This window comes from Pleurodeles waltl, chromosome 4_2 (assembly GCF_031143425.1).
Source record: "Pleurodeles waltl isolate 20211129_DDA chromosome 4_2, aPleWal1.hap1.20221129, whole genome shotgun sequence".
NCBI classification, from domain to species: domain Eukaryota; kingdom Metazoa; phylum Chordata; class Amphibia; order Caudata; family Salamandridae; genus Pleurodeles; species Pleurodeles waltl.
Window position 1 is genome coordinate 1043464684 of NC_090443.1, and position 16199 is coordinate 1043480882.

The window sequence follows — 16199 nt, forward strand, 5'->3', positions numbered from 1 at the left end:
CACAGCACTCTAACCTGCATTGCACGACTTTCTAAGTTGGTCTCCGGCGACGTGGGACTCCTTTGTGCAACTTCGGCGAGCACTGTTTCACGCATCCTCATAGTGCCTGTTTCTGGCACTTATCTGGGTGCTACCTGCTTCAGTGAGGGCTCTTTGTCTTGCTCGACGTCCCTTCTCTTTGCAGGTCCAATTTGCGACCTCCTGGTCCCTCCTGGGCCCCAGCAGCATCCAAAAACGCCAAACGCACGATTTGCAACTAGCAAGGCTTGTTGGCGTCCATTCGGCGGGAAAATACTTCTGCACGACTCTCCAAGGCGAGAGGAATCGGTCCACCAAAGGGGAAGTCTCTAGCCCTTTTCGTTCTTGCAGAAACCTCAGCTTCTTCTGTCCAGTCGAAGCTTCTTTGCACCCGCAGCTGGCATTTCCTGGGCATCTGCCCATCTCCGACTTGCTTGTGACTTTTGGACTTGGTCCCCTTGTTCCACAGGTACCCTAGATTGGAAATCCACAGTTGTTGCATTGCTGGTTTGTGTCTTTCCTGCATTATTCCTCTAACACGACTATTTTGTCCTTAGGGGAACTTTAGTGCACTTTGCACTCACTTTTCAGGGTCTTGGGGAGGGTTATTTTGCTAACTCTCACTATTTTCTAATAGTCCCAGCGACCCTCTACAAGGTCACATAGGTTTGGGGTCCATTCGTGGTTCGCATTCCACTTTTGGAGTATATGGTTTGTGTTGCCCCTATCCCTATGTTTCCCCATTGCATCCTATTGTAACTATACATTGTTTGCACTGTTTTCTAAGACTATACTGTATATTTTTACTATTGTGTATATATATCTTGTGTATATTTCCTATCCTCTCACTGAGGGTACACTCTAAGATACTTTGGCATATTGTCATAAAAATAAAGTACCTTTATTTTTAGTATAACTGTGTATTGTGTTTTCTTATGATATTGTGCATATGACACTAAGTGGTACTGTAGTAGCTTCACACGTCTCCTAGTTCAGCCTAAGCTGCTCTGCTAAGCTACCATTATCTATCAGCCTAAGCTGCTAGACACCCTATACACTAATAAGGGATAACTGGGCCTGGTGCAAGGTGCAAGTACCCCTTGGTACTCACTACAAGCCAGTCCAGCCTCCTACATTTCCCACCGCTGCCACCAATGTAGGGGTGCTCTGCACCTGTCCTGAAAAGCCCTTGTTACTCTAAAAAATTCTATGTCCAAACTGATGCATCTGAATTAGGAGTAGGGGCAGTCCTATCACAACTTAATTCTGAGGGCCAGGATCAACCTGTTGCTTTTATTAGTAGAAGGTTGACCCCTAGAGAAAAGTGTTGGTCTGCCATTGAGAGGGAGGCCTTTGCTGTGGTCTGGGCTCTGAAGAAGTTGAGGCCATACCTGTTTGGCACTCACTTCATTGTTCAGACAGACCACAAACCTCTACTTTGGCTAAAACAAATGAAAGGTGAAAATCCTAAATTGTTGAGGTGGTCCATATCCCTACAGGGAATGGACTATACAGTGGAACATAGACCTGGGAGTAGCCACTCCAATGCAGATGGACTCTCCAGATATTTCCACTTAGACAATGAAGACTCATCAGGTCATGGCTAGTCTTATTGTCCTTCGTTTGGGGGGGGGGGGTGTAGGAAAGTACCATCTTGCCTGGCATGTTACCCCCATTTTTCACTGTATATATGTTGTTTTAGTTGTATGTGTCACTGGGACCCTGGTAACCCAGGGCCCCAGTGCTCATAAGTGTGCCTGAAGGTGTTACCTGTGTAGTGACTAACTGTCTCACTGAGGCTCTGCTAATCAGAACCTCAGTGGTTATGCGCTCTCATTTCTTTCCAAATTGTCACTAACAGGCTAGTGACCATTTTTACCAATTTACATTGGCTTACTGGAACACCCTTATAATTCCCTAGTATATGGTACTGAGGTACCCAGGGTATTGGGGTTCCAGGAGATCCCTATGGGCTGCAGCATTTCTTTTGCCACCCATAGGGAGCTCTGACAATTCTTACACAGGCCTGCCACTGCAGCCTGAGTGAAATAACGTCCACGTTATTTCACAGCCATTTTACACTGCACTTAAGTAACTTATAAGTCACCTATATGTCTAACCTTTACCTGGTAAAGGTTAGGTGCAAAGTTACTTAGTGTGAGGGCACCCTGGCACTAGCCAAGGTGCCCCCACATTGTTCAGAGCCAATTCCCTGAACTTTGTGAGTGCGGGGACACCATTACACGCGTGCACTACATATAGGTCACTACCTATATGTAGCTGCACAATGGTAACTCCGAATATGGCCATGTAACATGTCTATGATCATGGAATTGCCCCCTCTATGCCATCCTGGCATAGTTGGCACAATCCCATGATCCCAGTGGTCTGTAGCACAGACCCTGGTACTGCCAAACTGCCCTTCCTGGGGTTTCACTGCAGCTGCTGCTGCTGCCAACCCCTCAGACAGGCATCTGCCCTCCTGGGGTCCAGCCAGGCCTGGCCCAGGATGGCAGAACAAAGAACTTCCTCTGAGAGAGGGTGTGACACCCTCTCCCTTTGGAAAATGGTGTGAAGGCAGGGGAGGAGTAGCCTCCCCCAGCCTCTGGAAATGCTTTCTTGGGCACAGATGTGCCCAATTCTGCATAAGCCAGTCTACACCAGTTCAGGGACCCCTTAGCCCCTGCTCTGGTGCGAAACTGGACAAAGGAAAGGGGAGTGACCACTCCCCTGACCTGCACCTCCCCTGGGAGGTGTCCAGAGCTCCTCCAGTGTGCTCCAGACCTCTGCCATCTTGGAAACAGAGGTGCTGCTGGCACACTGGACTGCTCTGAGTGGCCAGTGCCACCAGGTGACGTCAGAGACTCCTGCTGATAGGCTCCTTCAGGTGTTAGTAGCCTATCCTCTCTCCTAGGTAGCCAAACCCTCTTTTCTGGCTATTTAGGGTCTCTGTCTCTGGGGAAACTTTAGATAACGAATGCAAGAGCTCATCCGAGTTCCTCTGCATCTCTCTCTTCACCTTCTGATAAGGAATCGACTGCTGACCGCGCTGGAAGCCTGCAAACCTGCAACATAGTAGCAAAGACGACTACTGCAACTCTGTAACGCTGATCCTGCCGCCTTCTCGACTGTTTTCCTGCTTGTGCATGCTGTGGGGGTAGCCTGCCTCCTCTCTGCACCAGAAGCTCCGAAGAAATCTCCCGTGGGTCGACGGAATCTTCCCCCTGCAACCGCAGGCACCAAAAAGCTGCATTACCGGTCCCTTGGGTCTCCTCTCAGCACGACGAGCGAGGTCCCTCGAATCCAGCGACTCTGTCCAAGTGACCCCCACAGTCCAGTGACTCTTCAGTCCAAGTTTGGTGGAGGTAAGTCCTTGCCTCACCTCGCTGGGCTGCATTGCTGGGAACCGCGACTTTGCAGCTACTCCGGCCCCTGTGCACTTCCGGCGGAAATCCTTTGTGCACAGCCAAGCCTGGGTCCACGGCACTCTAACCTGCATTGCACGACTTTCTAAGTTGGTCTCCGGCGACGTGGGACTCCTTTGTGCAACTTCGGCGAGCACCGTTTTACGCATCCTCGTAGTGCCTGTTTCTGGCACTTCTCCGGGTGCTACCTGCTTCAGTGAGGGCTCTTTGTCTTGCTCGACGTCCCCTCTCTCTGCAGGTCCAATTTGCGACCTCCTGGTCCCTCCTGGGCCCCAGCAGCGTCCAAAAACGCCAAATGCACGATTTGCAACTAGCAAGGCTTGTTGGCGTCCTTTTGGCGGGAAAACACTTCTGCACGACTCTCCAAGGCGAGAGGGATCTGTCCACCCAAGGGAAAGTCTCTAGCCCTTTTCGTTCCTGCAGAAACCTCAGCTTCTTCTGTCCAGTTGAAGCTTCTTTGCACCCGCAGCTGGCATTTCCTGGGCATCTGCCCATCTCCGACTTGCTTGTGACTTTTGGACTTGGTCCCCTTATTCCACAGGTACCCTAGATTGGAAATCCACAGTTGTTGCATTGCTGGTTTGTGTCTTTCCTGCATTATTCCTCTAACACGACTATTTTGTCCTTAGGGGAACTTTAGTGCACTTTGCACTCACTTTTCAGTGTCTTGGGGAGGGTTATTTTGCTAACTCTCACTATTTTCTAATAGTCCCAGCGACCCTCTACAAGGTCACATAGGTTTGGGGTCCATTCGTGGTTCGCATTCCACTTTTGGAGTATATGGTTTGTGTTGCCCCTATCCCTATGTTTCCCCATTGCATCCTATTGTAACTATACATTGTTTGCACTGTTTTCTAAGACTATACTGCATATTTTTGCTATTGTGTATATATATCTTGTGTATATTTCCTATCCTCTCACTGAGGGTACACTCTAAGATACTTTGGCATATTGTCATAAAAATAAAGTACCTTTATTTTTAGTATAACTGTGTATTGTGTTTTCTTATGATATTGTGCATATGACACTAAGTGGTACTGTAGTAGCTTCACACGTCTCCTAGTTCAGCCTAAGCTGCTCAGCTAAGCTACCATTATCTATCAGCCTAAGCTGCTAGACACCCTATACACTAATAAGGGATAACTGGGCCTGGTGCAAGGTGCAAGTACCCCTTGGTACTCACTACAAGCCAGTCCAGCCTCCTACAATGAGTGACCTCCAGTTTTGCTTTATATATGCGGAGAATGTGTGCGAGTGAGAGTGAGGCAGAGCAAAAGTGTCTGGTGTGTTGGTGAAAGTGTATGCGCCGTTCAGCTATTCTGGTCCTGTGTTGCGCAGGGCTTTGTATGTGTGCATCTGAAGCTTGAATGGGCTGTGCTTGTAAATAGGGAGCCAGTGCAACTTTTTGAGCTGCAGTGTGATGTGGGTGCAGCGTAGCAGGTCGAGTATGAGTCTTGCAGCAGTGTTCTGGATGGTCTGGAATCTGTGTAGCAGTTGTTTGGTGATTCCAGCATAGAGAGCTTTGCCTCATTCCAGCCCAGTGGTGATGAGTGCTTGTGTGATGGTCCTTCTGGTGTTCTGAGGCAATCATGTGTAGATCTTTCGTAGCATGCTTAGGATGTGGAAGCAGGAGGCACACACAGAATTGACTTGAGCTGTCATGTTGGGCTTGTCCTCTAGGATGATACCTAGATTCCTTATGTGGTCTGTGGGTGTGGATGTTGGTCCTCTCTCCAATAGCCATCAGGTGGAGTCCCATGGGGAAGTCTTGTTGCCAAAGACCAGTACTTTTCTCTTGTCAGAGTTGAGCAGCAGGCAGTTTGTTCGCATCCAGTCTACTACGATGGTCTTGCAGTTGGTGAAGTTGGTCCTGGTTCTCTTGTCCATCATGGAGACTATGAGTTGGGTGTCATTGGCATAGGAGATGATAATGATGACTTGTGATCGGATGATGTTGGCAAGTGGTGTCATGTAAATTCTAAAAAGGATGTGGTTTAAGGACGATCCCTGTGGGACTCTGCATATCAGTTTCTTAGTCTATGATGTGAAGAGTGACAGCCTGACCTTTTGGATTCTTCCCATGAGGAAGGAGCAGATCCTTGCAAGCCCATCTCGTGGAGTGATGAGGGTGTTATGGGGGACAGTGTTGAAAGCTGCGGAGAGGTTGAGCAGAATAAGGGTCGCTGTTTCTCCTCCTGCTGTTATTGTTTAGAAGAAGGTGAAGTTCAGGGTGGGTTGTGAGTTGCTTGTTGATTGCCTTCTCAGTCACTTTGGCTGTGTGGGGGATCAGGGAGATGAGTCGGAAGTTGCTCGGTTGATTCGGGTCGGCTGTGGGCTTCTTGAGAAGGGTGTTGATTTCTGCAAGTTCCCATTTATCCGAGAAAGTGGAGGACATGATGGAGGTGCTGATGATGTGGGTCAGGATGGTGTTGATTGGTGAGGTTCCCAAGTTGTAGATGTGGTGGGGCATGGGTCCACTGGGGCCCGTGAGTGGACAGTCAGCATGCTCGCCGCTCTGTCGTTTCTAGTGAGGGTTGTCCATTCGGTCAGTGGCTGTCTTGGTTGGTGGTGGGTAGGTAAGTTACAAGTTTGCTGGGGTTGGGTTAGTGTGCGAAGCTGCTGTAGATGTTTGCAATTTTGCTGTGGAAGAAGTTGGATACGTTGTCACAGAATTGTTGGGAGGCAGCAAAGTTGTTGAGAATGGCTAGGGGTAAGGTGAAATCCTTAACGATCGAGAAAATCTCCTTCCAGCTGTTGGAGCTTTCTTTGATGAAGTCCACTAGTGTTTTTTTCTTGGTGTCTCAACTTTGCTGGTGATAGCATCTGAGTGCAGCCTTGTAGGTAGTTCCGTCGGTGGTGTTATGGCTGGCTCTCCATTTCCTTTTTAGCTGCTTACAGTGTCATTTGGTGTCTTGTCAGTCTTCTGTGTTGAAGCTGGCCTGCATGTTTGATCTACTAAGCTTGGTGGGTTTGATGGGTGCAAGCAAGTCCGCGCAGTTCTTGATCCAGCTGTTGAAGTTGTTGATGTCCTTCTTGAGGTGGTCTGTGGGGCTAGGTTGATCCATGCTGAGTGCACTGACCCAATCTCCTTCTGTGATTTTGCCCCAGCTGCGGCTTGGAATGCTGCACCTGGGCTCAGCGTTGACTTGAGGTGTGTTGATTTGTAAGTGGATGAAGGAGTGCTCGGTCCATGTGAGGTGTGTGGTGGAGTTGTATTCGATGATGCTGCGGCTTGTGGTGAAGATGGGGTCCAGTGTGTGTCTTGCGTTTTTTATTGGTTCTGGGGCGAGCTGGGTGAGTCTGACGTTCAAGCTTTCGAGGAGTGCTATGGAGCAGGGGTCAATTCTGTCTTCCAGATGAAACCCTTTATTGTGATAAATGAATATGTCACTCTAGGCCTCGTCAGTAAACTGGATTGATAGTTGGCATTCCCACCAGGTTCAAAGTTCCACACCTCTGGGTTGGGAGAAACAATGATCCATATACTCAAGTTTAGGAATGAGTTGAAGATGCACCTATTTAAGGAAAACTACATTACAATGCATTAATACCCCACAAATCAGCTACCTCTCCTGCCACTTTTTGACTCTAAGGCCCATATTTCTACTTTTTTAGTGTCGCATTTGCGTCATTTTTTGATGCAAAAGCGGCGCAAACTTGCTAAATACAATTGTATTTTGTAAGTTTGCGCCGTTTTTGCATCAAAAAGCGGTGCAAATGCGGCGCTAAAAAAGTATAAATATGGGCCCAAGTTTGTCTTTGACCCTTTTGGATGGATTCATGCTGTAGAATACCACATACATACACACATTGTTAGACCTGACAGCCTTAAGTATGGTCTTTCTCCAATCTTTTTGCCTGCTTGCCTCACATTTTGCTGAATTCTTGTTGTTGGCCTTAGGACTCTGAGCATCTTACTACTGCTGACCAGTGCTAAAGTCCATGTGATGTCTCTCCTAAACATGGTTTGATTGGTACACCCACAATTGGTACATTTAGTTTACTTATAAGGCCCTAATAATGTGCACTACATGTGCCCAGGGCCTGTAAATTAAATACTACTATTGGGACTGCCGCACTGATTGTGCCACCCACTCTGGTAACCATTAAACATGTCTCAGGCCTGCCATTGCATAGCCTCTGTTGGCAGTTTACATTGCCATGTTGACTTGGCATTTAAAACCCCTTGTCAAGCCTTAAACTCCCCTTTTATGACATATAAGTCACCCGTAAAGTAGGCACTAGTTAGCCCATGGGGCGGTTGCTATCTAACAGAAAGCTACATGTACATTTATGTTTTACATGTCCAGGTAGTGAAAAACTCGCAAATTCATTGTTTACTACTGTGAGGCCTACCCCTCTCATAGGTTAACATTGGTGATTCCTTTTTACATTTAATAAACTGTAATTCCTAATTGAGTAGATTCTGCCCACACACATAGAGCTGCATACCCCCTGTAGTGAATCTGGAGCCAGGGCAGGATGAAAGGACCTGTGTGCATTTCAAAGACCCTTTTTGAAGTCATTCCCACTTCAAAGGCACCACTGGGTATAAGTACTGGACCTCTGACCCTACAAGGGCAGTGCAATAAAAAGACATATTAAAATTCCAGGAGCAACATTACATTCTTGCTTTAGGCCATAACAGTATTGATCCACTTGGGTACTGGTCTTTAGTGCTCATCCGTATTTTAACCTGACGCAGAGAACATAAACTCATAGTACATTTAAAGAAATTCCTAGTTTCTGGAGCTGATATTGAGGTCAACCTTATTGACTATGTGTAGGAGGCTGGACTGGTTTGTAGTGAGTACCAAGGGGTACTTGCACCTTGCACCAGGCCCAGTTATCCCTTATTAGTGTATAGGGTGTCTAGCAGCTTAGGCTGATAGATAATGGTAGCTTAGCAGAGCAGCTTAGGCTGAACTAGGAGACGTGTGAAGCTACTACAGTACCACCTAGTGTCATATGCACAATATCATAAGAAAACACAATACACAGTTATACTAAAAATAAAGGTACTTTATTTTTATGACAATATGCCAAAGTATCTTAGAGTGTACCCTCAGTGAGAGGATAGGAAATATACACAAGATATATATACACAATAGCAAAAATATGCAGTATAGTCTTAGAAAACAGTGCAACCAATGTATAGTTACAATAGGATGCAATGGGGAAACATAGGGATAGGGGCAACACAAACCATATACTCCAGAAGTGGAATGCGAACCACGAATGGACCCCAAACCTATGTGACCTTGTAGAGGGTCGCTGGGACTATTAGAAAATAGTGAGAGTTAGCAAAATAACCCACCCCAAGACCCTGAAAAGTGAGTGCAAAGTGCACCAAAGTTCCCCTAAGGACAAAATAGTCGTGTTAGAGGGAAAATGCAAGGAAAACACAAATCAGCAATGCAACAACGATGGATTCCTGACTGAGGGTACCTGTGGAACAAGGGGACCAAGTCCAAAAGTCACAAGCAGCTCGGAGATGGGCAGATGCCCAAGAAATGCCAGCGGATGGTGCAAAGAAGCTCTTACTAGGCTGAAGAACTGTGAATACTGCAGGAACGACAAGGGCTAGAGACTTCCCCTTTGGAGGATGGATCCCCCACGCCTTGGAGAGTCGTGCAGAAGTGTTTTCCCGCCGGATGGACGCCAACAAGCCTTGCTACACGCAAATCGTGCGTTTGGCGTTTTTGGACGCTGCTGGGGCCCAGGAGGGACCAGGAGGTCGCAAATTGGACCAGCAGAGAGAGGGGACGTCGAGCAAGACAAAGAGCCCTCACTGAAGCAGGTAGCACCCGGAGAAGTGCCAGAAACAGGCACTACGAGGATGCGTGAAACGGTGCTCGCCGAAGTTGCACAAAGGAGTCCCACGTCGCCGGAGACCAACTTAGAAAGTCGTGCAATGCAGGTTAGAGTGCCGTGGACCCAGGCTTGGCTGTGCACGAAGGATTTCCGCCGGAAGTGCACAGGGGCCGGAGTAGCTTGCAAAGTCGCGGTTCCCAGCAATGCAGCCCAGCGAGGTGAGGCAAGGACTTACCTCCACCAAACTTGGGCTGAAGAGTCACTGGACTGTGGGGGTCACTTGGACGGTGTCGCTGGATTCGAGGGACCTCGCTCGTCGTGCTGAGAGGAGACCCAAGGGACCGGAAATGCAGCTTTTTGGTGCCTGCGGTTGCAGGGGGAAGATTCCGTCGACCCACGGGAGATTTCTTCGGAGCTTCTGGTGCAGAGAGGAGGCAGACTACCCCCACAGCATGCACAAGCAGGAAAACAGTCGAGAAGGCGGCAGGATCAGCGTTACAGAGTTGCAGTGGTCGTCTTTGCTACTATGTTGCAGGTTTGCAGGCTTCCAGCGCGGTCAGCGGTCGATTCCTTATCAGAAGGTGAAGAGGGAGATGCAGAGGAACTCGGCTGAGCTCATGCATTCGTTATCTAAAGTTTCCCCAGAGACAGAGACCCTAAATAGCCAGAAAAGAGGGTTTGGCTACCTAGGAGAGAGGAAAGGCTACTAACACCTGAAGGAGCCTATCAGCAGGAGTCTCTGACGTCACCTGGTGGCACTGGCCACTCAGAGCAGTCCAGTGTGCCAGCAGCACCTCTGTTTCCAAGATGGCAGAGGTCTGGAGCACACTGGAGGAGCTCTGGACACCTCCCAGGGGAGGTGCAGGTCAGGGGAGTGGTCACTCCCCTTTCCTTTGTCCAGTTTCGCGCCAGAGCAGGGGCTAAGGGGTCCCTGAACCGGTGTAGACTGGCTTATGCAGAATTGGGCACATCTGTGCCCAACAAAGCATTTCCAGAGGCTGGGGGAGGCTACTCCTCCCCTGCCTTCACACCATTTTCCAAAGGGAGAGGGTGTCACACCCTCTCTCAGAGGAAGTTCTTTGTTCTGCCATCCTGGGCCAGGCCTGGCTGGACCCCAGGAGGGCAGCTGCCTGTCTGAGGGGTTGGCAGCAGCAGCAGCTGCAGTGAAACCCCAGGAAGGGCAGTCTGGCAGTACCAGGGTCTGTGCTACAGACCACTGGGATCATGGAATTGTACCAACAATGCCAGGATGGCATAGAGGGGGCAATTCCATGATCATAGACATGTTACATGGCCATATTCGGAGTTACCATGGTGAAGCTACATATAGGTAGTGACCTATATGTAGTGCACGCGTGTAATGGTGTCCCCGCACTCACAAAGTTCAGTGAATTGGCTCTGAACAATGTGGGGGCACCTTGGCTAGTGCCAGGGTGCCCTCACACTAAGTAACTTTGCACCTAACCTTTACCAGGTAAAGGTTAGACATATAGGTGACTTATAAGTTACTTAAGTGCAGTGTAAAATGGCTGTGAAATAACGTGGACGTTATTTCACTCAGGCTGCAGTGGCAGGCCTGTGTAAGAATTGTCAGAGCTCCCTATGGGTGGCAAAAGAAATGCTGCAGCCCATAGGGATCTCCTGGAACCCCAATACCCTGGGTACCTCAGTACCATATACTAGGGAATTATAAGGGTGTTCCAGTAAGCCAATGTAAATTGGTAAAAATGGTCACTAGCCTGTTAGTGACAATTTGAAAGTAATGAGAGAGCATAACCACTGAGGTTCTGGTAAGCAGAGCCTCAGTGAGACAGTTAGGCACCACACAGGGAACATATACATGCACACCTATGAGCACTGGGGCCCTGTGTGACAGGGTCCCAGTGACACATACATATAGGCCACAAACCTATGAGCACTGGGGTCCTGACTAGCAGGATCCCAGTGACACATAACAACCATACTGAAAACATGGTGTTTTCACTATGAGCACTGAGGCCTGGCTATCAGGATCCCAGTGAGACAGTGAAAACAGTGACAAACACCCTGACATACACTCACAAACAGGCCAAAAGTGGGGGTAACAAGGCTAGAAAGAGGCTACCTTCTCACACAACCCCCCCCCAAACGAAGGACAATAAGGCTAACCTTGGCCAGTTGAGACTTTATTGTCTAAGTGGTGATAAGTAGAGAGTAGCTCTGCAATAGACTGGTTACTCCCTTTATCATCCACTATATGGTTACTTCCCTGTGGGGATGTAAACCACCCTGTTTGAAGTTTTTTAGCTAAGCAACAATGTGAAGATGTATTTTCAGAGTTTCTATCAGTAAGTTTTAGTTTAGAGCAGTGGGAATTGTCCACTGAACCTATTTGTAGTGATGGAAATGCCAGACAGGGATGCTGTCTCAGAAAAGCCATAGCTGGGCAAAAACTTTGTCCATCTGGCTGGAAGAGAGAACAGGGATGCTGTTTCTCTTGAGTTGGAGCAGGGCAGGGATGCTGTCCTATGAGCTCCACACTAGGGCAGGGATGCTGTCCTAAGTGTTGTGAGGTAGTGCAGGGTTTCTGCACTAAAGTTTCTCTGGGAGGGTTGGAGGGATGCTCCATGTTAACTAAAATGGTGCTGTTTTTCTCACCAATGTTAGTTATCCCACAGAGAGGTACTTCCACCTCAGGGAGTCTAGCTTTGCCAGCTGATGATTCCCTTTGAACAGGTGCCACCCCAGGAGAGGTTTCTCCCACCACAGGAATAGTATCCTGAATGGTAGGGTGGTTAGGGGATACTGTGATACCCTTTTTACCTGTTGATGGAGAGGGATCCTGAGTTTTCAGGCCTTCTCTCCTTTGCTTTTTCATTTCACTTGAAATGAGAGGGAACAATTCCTCAGGGATGCCCAGCATGGCTGCATGGGCATAAAACTCTACATCAGCCCAACCTGAGGCCTCTAGGTCATTACCTAAGAGACAGTCTACAGGTAAGCTAGGTGATACCACCACCTGCTTAGGGCCAGTAACTCCACCCCAACTAAACTGAATTATAGCTAAGGGAAGAAACTTAGTGGAGTTATGGACATCAATAATCTTATATTGTTGTCCAATGATGTGTTGTTCAGGAGGCACTAGGTTTTCAGTCACCAAAGTGAAACTGGCACCTGTGTCCCTGTAGGCCAAGGCCTCAACACCATTTATTGAAACTGTCTGCCTGTACTTATCCATTGTAAGGGGACAAGCAGCCAGTGTGGCAAGGCCAATGCCACTAGGTGTGACAGAAACTGTCTTGGGACTGATTACATCAGTTTCCACTATGGACCCATAAGTGAACCCAACTACACCCTTTGCTTGACTGTTGCCAGCAGTCCCACCACTAGTACCACTACTGCTAGGGGCACTAGAGCTTGATGTATTAGTGGTGGTAGGCTCAGGGGGTTTACCTGGACAGGACTTATCCCCTGGCCTATGGCCTCTGTTTTTACACACAAAGCACCAAGGCTTTTTAATGTGTGCAGGTTGGGAAGAAGAGGAAGAATTTGTTTTATCCCCACCCTCTGAAGAGTGTTTAAGATTTGAAGTGGGATCTTTGGTTTTACCCTTATCCCCATGCTTATCTTGAGATTTTTCACCATCTTTCTTCTTATTGCCATCTTTGTCACCCCCTGTATGAACTTTTCTGTTCACCCTTGTTCTGACCCATTTGTCTGCCTTCTTTCCCAATTCTTGGGGAGAGGTCAGATCAGAGTCTACCAGGTACTGGTGCAACAAATCAGACACACAATTATTAAGTATATGCTCTCTCAGGATTGTGTTATACAGGCTTTCATAATCAGTAACTTTACTGCCATGTAACCACCCCTCCAAGGCCTTCACTGCCTGGTCAATGAAATCAACCCAGTCTTGTGAAGACTCCTTTTTGGTCTCTCTGAACTTTATCCTGTACTGTTCAGTGGTTAAGCCATAACCATCCAGGAGTGCATTCTTAAGAACTTGGAAATTGTTAGCATCATTTTCTTTTACAGTAAGGAGCCTATCCCTACCTTTTTCTGTAAATGATAGCCATAGGATAGCAGCCCACTGCTTTTGAGGGACATCCTGTACAGCACAGGCCCTCTCAAGTGCAGCAAACCACTTGTTAATGTCATCCCCCTCCTTATAAGGGGGAACTATCTTATGCAGATTCCTGGAATCATGCTCTTTTGCAGGATGACTATGGGGAATACTGCTGCTGCCACCATGGGTATCTAAACCCATCTTCTGTCTTTCCCTCTCTATTTCTAAAGACTGTCTATCCAAATCCAGCTGTTGCTTCTTGAGCTTCAGTCTGGTTTGCTCCACTCTCAATCTATTGAGCTCCCTTTCTAACAATCTGTCATCAGGGTGGGTGGGAGGGACATTTCTAGATACAGAGGTATGATGGGAATGAACAGAAGGAGACCTGTCCCTTACAGAGGGCACCCTAACAGCTTGGCTACCAGTATAATGTGAGAGCACATCATCAGTATGATGTGATTCAACCTCTGTACCAACTATGCTAGACTGTCTAGTAATGGGCAGGCTGGGAAGTTTCTTTCCTGAACCTTTTCCTGGGGGAGTCCCTGGATCAGATTGAGAACCATTAGCTACTTTTTCTACAGATTGGGCACTTATGGCCTTATCCTGTACTCTAAGCATATTAATTAACAGTTCTAAAGAAGGATTCTTCCCTACACTCAAACCTCTCTCTATGCAGAGACTCCTTGCTCCTTTCCAGCTAAGGTGATCATATGCAAGTTTGGACAGTTCAACTTTTTGGCCTGTGCCAGACATTTTTTAGAGAGAGTTAAAGTGATAGACAAAGAGAAAAAAGTTTTCAGAACTTTTTGGAAAGACAGAAAAAAACTTTTTAAACTTTTAAGAACTTTTTGAAAGTTTAGAAGTACTTTTCAGCACTTAGAAAAGAGTGAAAAGAGGAAATGCAAAACTTTTTGGCTATGTGTATATACACTGACCTTGTTTTGTATATTTTTCTCTTATGAAAAGTACAATGACAAGAGTGGTAAGTAGTCTCAAGCACTTATCCCACCACTGCACAACCAATGTAGGAGGCTGGACTGGTTTGTAGTGAGTACCAAGGGGTACTTGCACCTTGCACCAGGCCCAGTTATCCCTTATTAGTGTATAGGGTGTCTAGCAGCTTAGGCTGATAGATAATGGTAGCTTAGCAGAGCAGCTTAGGCTGAACTAGGAGACGTGTGAAGCTACTACAGTACCACCTAGTGTCATATGCACAATATCATAAGAAAACACAATACACAGTTATACTAAAAATAAAGGTACTTTATTTTTATGACAATATGCCAAAGTATCTTAGAGTGTACCCTCAGTGAGAGGATAGGAAATATACACAAGATATATATACACAATAGCAAAAATATGCAGTATAGTCTTAGAAAACAGTGCAACCAATGTATAGTTACAATAGGATGCAATGGGGAAACATAGGGATAGGGGCAACACAAACCATATACTCCAGAAGTGGAATGCGAACCACGAATGGACCCCAAACCTATGTGACCTTGTAGAGGGTCGCTGGGACTATTAGAAAATAGTGAGAGTTAGCAAAATAACCCACCCCAAGACCCTGAAAAGTGAGTGCAAAGTGCACCAAAGTTCCCCTAAGGACAAAATAGTCGTGTTAGAGGGAAAATGCAAGGAAAACACAAATCAGCAATGCAACAACGATGGATTCCTGACTGAGGGTACCTGTGGAACAAGGGGACCAAGTCCAAAAGTCACAAGCAGCTCGGAGATGGGCAGATGCCCAAGAAATGCCAGCGGATGGTGCAAAGAAGCTCTTACTAGGCTGAAGAACTGTGAATACTGCAGGAACGACAAGGGCTAGAGACTTCCCCTTTGGAGGATGGATCCCCCACGCCTTGGAGAGTCGTGCAGAAGTGTTTTCCCGCCGGATGGACGCCAACAAGCCTTGCTACACGCAAATCGTGCGTTTGGCGTTTTTGGACGCTGCTGGGGCCCAGGAGGGACCAGGAGGTCGCAAATTGGACCAGCAGAGAGAGGGGACGTCGAGCAAGACAAAGAGCCCTCACTGAAGCAGGTAGCACCCGGAGAAGTGCCAGAAACAGGCACTACGAGGATGCGTGAAACGGTGCTCGCCGAAGTTGCACAAAGGAGTCCCACGTCGCCGGAGACCAACTTAGAAAGTCGTGCAATGCAGGTTAGAGTGCCGTGGACCCAGGCTTGGCTGTGCACGAAGGATTTCCGCCGGAAGTGCACAGGGGCCGGAGTAGCTTGCAAAGTCGCGGTTCCCAGCAATGCAGCCCAGCGAGGTGAGGCAAGGACTTACCTCCACCAAACTTGGGCTGAAGAGTCACTGGACTGTGGGGGTCACTTGGACGGTGTCGCTGGATTCGAGGGACCTCGCTCGTCGTGCTGAGAGGAGACCCAAGGGACCGGAAATGCAGCTTTTTGGTGCCTGCGGTTGCAGGGGGAAGATTCCGTCGACCCACGGGAGATTTCTTCGGAGCTTCTGGTGCAGAGAGGAGGCAGACTACCCCCACAGCATGCACAAGCAGGAAAACAGTCGAGAAGGCGGCAGGATCAGCGTTACAGAGTTGCAGTGGTCGTCTTTGCTACTATGTTGCAGGTTTGCAGGCTTCCAGCGCGGTCAGCGGTCGATTCCTTATCAGAAGGTGAAGAGGGAGATGCAGAGGAACTCGGCTGAGCTCATGCATTCGTTATCTAAAGTTTCCCCAGAGACAGAGACCCTAAATAGCCAGAAAAGAGGGTTTGGCTACCTAGGAGAGAGGAAAGGCTACTAACACCTGAAGGAGCCTATCAGCAGGAGTCTCTGACGTCACCTGGTGGCACTGGCCACTCAGAGCAGTCCAGTGTGCCAGCAGCACCTCTGTTTCCAAGATGGCAGAGGTCTGGAGCACACTGGAGGAGCT